Source organism: Orbicella franksi, chromosome 13 (genome assembly GCF_964199315.1).
Source record: "Orbicella franksi chromosome 13, jaOrbFran1.1, whole genome shotgun sequence".
NCBI classification, from domain to species: domain Eukaryota; kingdom Metazoa; phylum Cnidaria; class Anthozoa; order Scleractinia; family Merulinidae; genus Orbicella; species Orbicella franksi.
Window position 1 is genome coordinate 21,866,245 of NC_138157.1, and position 7,529 is coordinate 21,873,773.

The window sequence follows — 7,529 nt, forward strand, 5'->3', positions numbered from 1 at the left end:
TAAATTTACACCACGGCTATTACACCACGATAATGATGTCAAGGTGGTTGTTTCGTCACAACCCAGTATCACGTGGCAAAAATCAGCCAATCAGAAAATCGGAATTCGTACAGTGTATGAAAGTTGAATAATAATCAACAATAACACCTGACTCTCCAGACTGTCGATCACCTTAACTTTGTTAAGTGTTCTACACTTTTCTATATTCGTTCACACGTTCGAAAATTAGTTTCTGTGCATCATTAATTCAGGGCGAAACTGGATAGAACTGAATGTTAGAAACATGCTAATACTTTTGAATAACTTTGACATTTGTCAGTTAGTCAGAGATCCCTCAAACGAATTAAGCAGCTGGTGTGGAAATATTTGAAAGAATATGAACAAAAGTATCTTCTCGCATTTGGCTTCACAGCTATGTAGGGATACGTTCTCTTCGTCTATCGTCTGTTTTTCAAGCTTCGCTATGAGACACCGTAGCTTCTTCAAGCCGAAAACGTCCACTGACAAATATCCGTATATATTTTGTGCGAATTTTGTTAACTAGGTATAGCAACTTACGAGTCCATGACGTCAGTCTTTTGACATTAGTATTCCACTTGATGTAAATATTTTCATTTTCAAATAATTTGACAGACATTTGAGCACCCAAATGTAAAGAAGTTAACCATATTTATTGTGAAAGTTTGTTTAACGCTCCCTCAAACAATAGGATATTTTTCCGGACATTTGTTTGCTGCTGTCTTCTTGACGTAAATTGTTGAAGTGAAGGCACCACTGATAGAAAATACACAACATTTTCGAAAATGGCGTCTGTACTGCTTTTTTCTTTTCTTTTTCTTTTTTTTTTTTTTCCTGCAGCAGGGAACTTAACCGTCAGCGTTTGCATATCTGTCAAACTGAGCGGGTTAAAGTTGCGAAATTTAAAAAAAAAAAAAAAAAAAAAACTAGATCGCTTTTCCTGGAGTTTCTTGTTCACTTCAAAATTAATTAGAAAAAACGAGAAACCTTTCAAGAGCAAATGCATTTGATCAGTGTCAAAACTGTAACTCAGGCGTAGAACTAAAATCATCAAAGGGTTATCACGAACTACATGCAATAACTCCTGGGGAAAGGATAAAGATCACGAAACTGGAACTTAGTTAACTATGCCTGAAATAAGTTACGTTTCTCGATTTTTAAGATATCAACAAGTGTACATGTACTGTGTTTATTTTCCTTCCCGAAACGTCTTAATACATTTATTTATCAGTAGTAAAACTAGCAACCTTTGTGGCATTATAGGTGTTGAAAATGGAATCCCTAAAAATAGGGTTCCCACTCCACTGATGAGAAATCAGTGGGGAAATAGGGATGTTGTGTATGTGAGGGTGGGAATGTGTGTGTATATAACAACAAAACATTTTAAGAAAATGAAATGTATATATTAATGGTTAAATTGAGGGAGTGACCTATAATGCCACAAAGGTTGCTAGTTTTACTACTGATAAATAAATATATTAAAACTATTTTCCTTCCCAAAACGTGAATATCTTCGCTAAACTCCTATACCTTGTTTTAACCCCAGCCTTAAGTTAATAACACGTTTAACAATTAAAATATCTGTTATTTTAAACTTTCTTTTCGTTTTATTGATTGTTAAACTTTATTAAATTATCAACTGAGTATTCTTAGGCCTCTATGAAAGAATGAAATGCGAGTTTACAATTGGCGCAAAATTGAAGCGTTAACAACAGCATATGAAATGTTTAGGCTAATATTAAATATTTACGCGCCTATTATTTAATCTGAAACCGATAAACTTAGGATTGATGGCATTTGTTTGGATGAACTTTCCAGAATTAGACTATTTTGCCATTCTTCTAAAAATTCTCTTGAATTTTTTTCTTAGTCAATAACTTGATCTACCCATATCGCCGAACTCATGTTTGACAAAGCGTTTCTTAATTGAAACAAGACATAATCTGCCAACATTTGCAGTACGGTATTAGTAGATGATGAAGTCATCTTTAGCAGACGCGCATATGCAAATTCAGCTGTTCGACTTAACAAACGAAAGGACTGTGCAATTACCTTGTTATGAACAGATCGGCGTATCCCTCGAATAATATTTAAACAGGAAGACCTAATTAACAACACTCCGGGTGTGGAGTAGACAATTTGAATTTGACTTCAGCAGAAGCGACTTTGCTTTGAAAATGACTGCTTTTGTTTTAATTCTTGCATTCATGAAGGTTAGAAAAATAACATTCATTCTATAGATATGAATCTTTTTCTTTTCTTCATTATATCTGGGCCATAATTGTGTTATTATTTCATGGTCTTTACTTGAACATTGTTGTTGTTTTCCTTATCGGCTAGTCTGCTGTTTTAATTCGTTTGGTGGCAAGCGTCTGCCCTGGCTCAAGTTCGGGTAAGATATAAACACAGTTCATTATCTTGAACTTTTCCATTCTTAGCATGTAAGGCGTATTTTAATTACAGTGTCGGATTAAAAATTAAATTTACGATTTGAACGCTGAAGCAACTCCCCACGATGGGTTCCCTTGCTAACTCGGGAACCTGAAGGGAAACCCTGCGCGGTTTGTTCAGTTTTGACCATTTTTAACAATATCTTAATCCGTTATTGCGAGGCACAAACGCTTGCATTTAAAGTTCTTTCCATGACCGATAAGAATTTTGATAATCGCTTTTTTCAAGAATGCAACTTAATTTCTTCTGTCCTTAAAATGCCTCTTGTTGACTTGACGACGTGCATTATTTTCTCTGGTTATATGGAATATTCTATAGCATAAGGAAAATGCAAGATGGAAAGGACGTTTCCCCAAATTTCATGGCAGAGTTAATTGCTTCTTTTACATAATCGTCCTCAGGAAGATATTTTTTACAACAGCCTATCAGCAATTTTTTTCTCCTCTGGACAACATCATCATGCTTTCTTTACTCGGACTATAATTGCTTGTTTGCTTCAAGGTTGTCACAAATTACGCATCTTTATGCTAGCTTAGGCTTTGTAGTCTTAACCAACAACATTCAGCTGCACCAATACCGATGATACGCGCAGAATCAGTAAATTTAAAATTTCATAAAACTGCTGAATCATTTTAATATTCTTACTTGACTTTTCAATAAAATAAGGAATTTAGCGCACATGAACTGTCAATCAAACATCTTGATGACATTTCCGCGACTGCCGCTGATCTCAATTTGCACGAAACAATTCAGTTCCCAATGACTTTAGGTATTAATTGCGTATATAAGATTTAGAGTGAAAAGCTACAAAAGGACAGTCTGTGATTGTGACTAGCGAGTACAAATAAGTAATTCATTTTAATTTTGGATATTTGCTTTAGCATGAGAATGATGTAACGGGATAAATTCTGGTGTAACTTCAGTCCCTCAGAAGTTGGTGCCTCAAACCAATTTTATACTCAAACCAATTTTATTCCCAGACCTTCCTCTCTCTCTCTCTCTCTCTCTTTCTCTCTCTCTCTCTCTCTCTCTCTCTCTCTCTCTCTCTCTCTCTCTCTCTCTCTCTCTCTCTTTAGAAACACGAGTAGGTATTTGCTGCTTATTTTCTCTTTACGTTTTTAATGCCTTAAATTAAATAAAAAAGCGATTTAATAGGCATTGTCCCTAACAATAACACTTTATTCTTTGACCGTTGTAGAAAGATAATAAATTTTAAGGAATAAAACATTTCTATCACGTTTCTTATACCACCTACGTAGCAATTACCTACTCTTTGATACACGGACCTAAATTTTAAAATAAAATCCAGTTTTTGGCCAAATCCGAAGGTCAATTAGATAAGGATAATTCCCTTTAAACCCCCATCAATCTGAAATATTTTTGGTCCTTTGCCAAGCTTAGTTTGAATAATATCCTGTTGTTAGCTTACAAGTAAACTCGACCTTAATCTGAACAGGTTTTTTTGAAGGTAGCCGGACCTTTTTTGCCTTTTAAAACCCTTCCCTTGGTTTTTTTACGACGTTTTTTCTGCAGAGAATGTGGGCGCTTTGAATAAAGAATTGCCTCCACCTTGTTTGACCTCAAATTTGTATGTTGAAACAAATTTATTTCAAAAAATGTAGCTTCGTTGCAAATACGCATTTCTGTAGCAAATACCACTTTCATGTTTCGCTGAAGAAATATCACGTTTTATTTTAAATACGAAAAACGGACAAAAAGTCTAACTTGAGAATATGAGAAGCGCAATTTACTTCTTTCCAAATCAGGCATCTTGGTCTATATTAAATTAAACAAACAATTAATTTTTCCGTTTTTGTGTGTTTTGAAGGGTTTTTGTGGAAAAAATCCATTTTATTTTAATCTCCCAGGGTTTTGTGCTAAGATACATCGCCTCGGAAAATTTGCAAAGGATTCAATTGCCCTGGCATGTTATCGCACTTTCTGGACCTTTTTAATTCAAAGAAATAAGTCCGGAGGAAGCAAATACTCACTTACGTAGGAAATACGCACTAAGGATGATCGTCGAAGTTTGGACTTTTTACACGGCACAAGAGCAACTATTAGAATAAGCATGACGGAAGTTAGAACGCCCTCAACACACGCATAAGCACGTTGGCATGCGCAGATTTGATAATTGCATTTTTCCGGTTCCATACCTTCTCGATACAGTAAAACAAGAAGGCGGACTTTCGCTCATACTAATGCGCGCGATCACAGCAGCAAATTCTCACTTGACATAAGCATAAGCGCAAGCACAAGAAGCATAAGAACATTTGTTCTTCTTGTGCTTACTCTTTTGCTTGTATTGTGTGCGTCTTTACTGCCACGTGCTTGCACTAATGCTTGTGTTGTGGACGCCCCTGTTACTGTTATGCTTATGCTTGTGCTTATGTTGTAGTGAAACCGGCTTTAACGTCCACTGTTTCGTTCCAAAACTAGACTTTTTCAGTTGGTCGAAGAAAACAAGAGGGAAAGTTGATCATAGTGATTTGATCAAAACTAACAATTTATAATCACAATACTGAGTCATATAAGTCTGCATTATGTGGGGATAACGACGGTGAAGTTTTTAATGTAAGGGTACAAAAGATTCAATGAGCAGTCAGCTCTGCATGCACTTAAGAAGTGCAAAACAACGTGAAATAAAATTCTAAGTGCTACTTTGCAGAGTAGCTTTATCAGCTTTTAATATCACCGAGCATATCCAACCATCACAACAGACAAATACCAAACTGTAACACTGGGAACTCTGTGTCCTTAATACGCATGTGAGTGTGTACTAAGTTGAGGGTAATTCACTGATTCGCCGGATTCAAAAACAGTCATAGGCTCAACGAGCCTTTGATTCTGTTTGAAAATACCCGCTGTCCTTATATTTTCTGTACTGTTCAACTACGGTTAATGTTTCTAGAGCCACTGATCTCCATTTCAAACAGTGACGCTTAAACGAGAGAACACCTCTACATTGTACTAGAGCACTTTTTAACTAAAATTAGTGACCAATGTTACGCTGCAAAATGTAACAACTAACGGAAAATGTAACATTAACGAGAAATGTAATAACTTTTGACGCAAAATGTAACAATTTGTTTGACGCGAATTGCAACAACTTTTCAACGCAAAATGTGACAACTTCTTTAACACGAATTGTAACAACGCAAAATGTAACAACTCTTTCGATATATTATTACTAGTAGAGCTTACGTGACATTTCTTATCACTGTGTAAGTGTGGCTAAACTTGGCCACAACAACCCTTAGCATAGCTTTAGCCAATATTATCCTTTGATGGTCTAAACCTTATGAAGTATTTTTTTTCGGATTCTAAATTAATAAACCGCTGTTGATGTTACTATCGATACTAATAGAGGTAAAGCGGGCAAGAGGAGCGAAGGGTCATTATATTCCCAAGTTCTTGGAATTGTGAGACGACAAGTTACGCAGAAGCGATTGTCAGATTAGGGGGATATGGCGGAAATGTAATGTCTTCCTTGCCACTGTTAATGCTACATACACGCAGGAGGAGTTTCGAAAGCTTTATCTCTGGTACCTGAAGAATGGTTATTTAAACAACTTCTACTACTTACTTTCCCATGCTTTTACTTACAGTGTGAATTTGCTTTCCCCATCATTAAACAAAATTCAAAAATTAACTTGAATTAGCAATTTAACAAGAGTAAAAGAGTTGTTCTACCGCTCTATACATTCTATGCACTAAAATATTTTAAGTCGAGTGAAAACGTTGACCTTCCGAAACCAAATGATTTTATCCAATAAAGTCAACTCTTTCCTGACGATCACTTCCCTTAACCTACCAGCTCCTGTAAGTGATTACTTTTTTGTTATAAGGTAGTGTACAAGCAGTTTTCTAAAGTCAGGTGACTTCTGACGCCTCCAACTGTGACTGGCAGGTAGTAGTATATTATTTGTACCTTCGTACATGTTTTGTATTTGCTGTTGTTTGTTTAGCGTTAGAAGATATAAAGTTCATGTCTGTCCGTAGAGCACGGACGGAGAGACACGGACCTGGTATAATTAACACGTTCTTTTAAAATTTTGAACTGGTCATATAACAGGTAGGTTTGAATAATTTGACTGACAGGGGTTGCTAAGCTTGAGAAGAACGATAATACAGTATCTGAATTTCGTCCTTTATACATTAAGAGCAGAGTTTGAGTTTGAGTTAAAAAGTTGTTGTAATTCGCGTCAAAAAAATTGTTACATTTTGTGTCAAAAGTTGTTACAATTCGAGCTAATATTACATTATGGGTCAAAAGTTGTTACATCTCGCGTTGTTACATTGTGCTTTAGTTGTTTCATTTTTACGGCGTAACACCGCCATCATTAATTCAACGATTAAACCATCCAATGATTAATGTCAATCAAATGAAATCTCCCGATAAGAATACTTATCTCCAACGCTTAAATGTTTATTATACCGTCCCTAGTTTTCTTTTCGACAAAAATGTCAAAGCTAACAAATGAACGGAACGCAATAATTTAAGTATAATTTATATTCATAATTAACATATCAAGAACTCAACGATGAACGGCGAACATTTTTTTGAAATGTTCACTAATTTCCACATACATGGTTCTTAAGATAAGGGATATTTCGTAAAGTGCCTGGTACCTTAAAGTTCGGGAAAATGCTGTAATATTGCTTTGTATTCGCAATGCTAGTTGACCAATGATCATGCGTGAAACTCAGAAGAAGCAAAGTGTTAATTGCAAACTTCATGTTTACAAGATATTGTGTAAAAAAAATACCGACTACCCACAACAACCTAAACCAACGCGCTTCTCGTAATCCTTACCTAGCCGCTCCAACTAAAACACATGGTCTTTCCAATTTAGTTTCAAGCCCCTTGAACTTAAAAGTAACCTCTGCGTGTTTCCGAATCAAGCCTATGTAGGCCAAAACCATTGTCTCCACAGCTCAGTATCGTACCCGACTAAGGTAAAAATGACCTCTATTTTACTGACTAACAATACAGTAACCTAGACTAATGCGCTTGTCGTAATTTTTACCGAGCCGCTCTAACTCGATGGCAAGATCGC

At 35.9% G+C, this 7,529-nt stretch overlaps 1 long non-coding RNA gene across 1 annotated transcript; it reads right to left on the minus strand.

The window, feature by feature from the left end:
- Positions 1-3,609: 3,609 nt before the first annotated feature.
- Positions 3,610-7,006, minus strand: LOC145465507 (uncharacterized). The gene is made up of 2 exons (XR_014041623.1): positions 5,768-7,006; positions 3,610-5,724 (listed from the first exon to the last, which is right to left on the minus strand). It is a non-coding gene; the product is annotated as an uncharacterized LOC145465507 (long non-coding RNA).
- Positions 7,007-7,529: the final 523 nt, after the last annotated feature.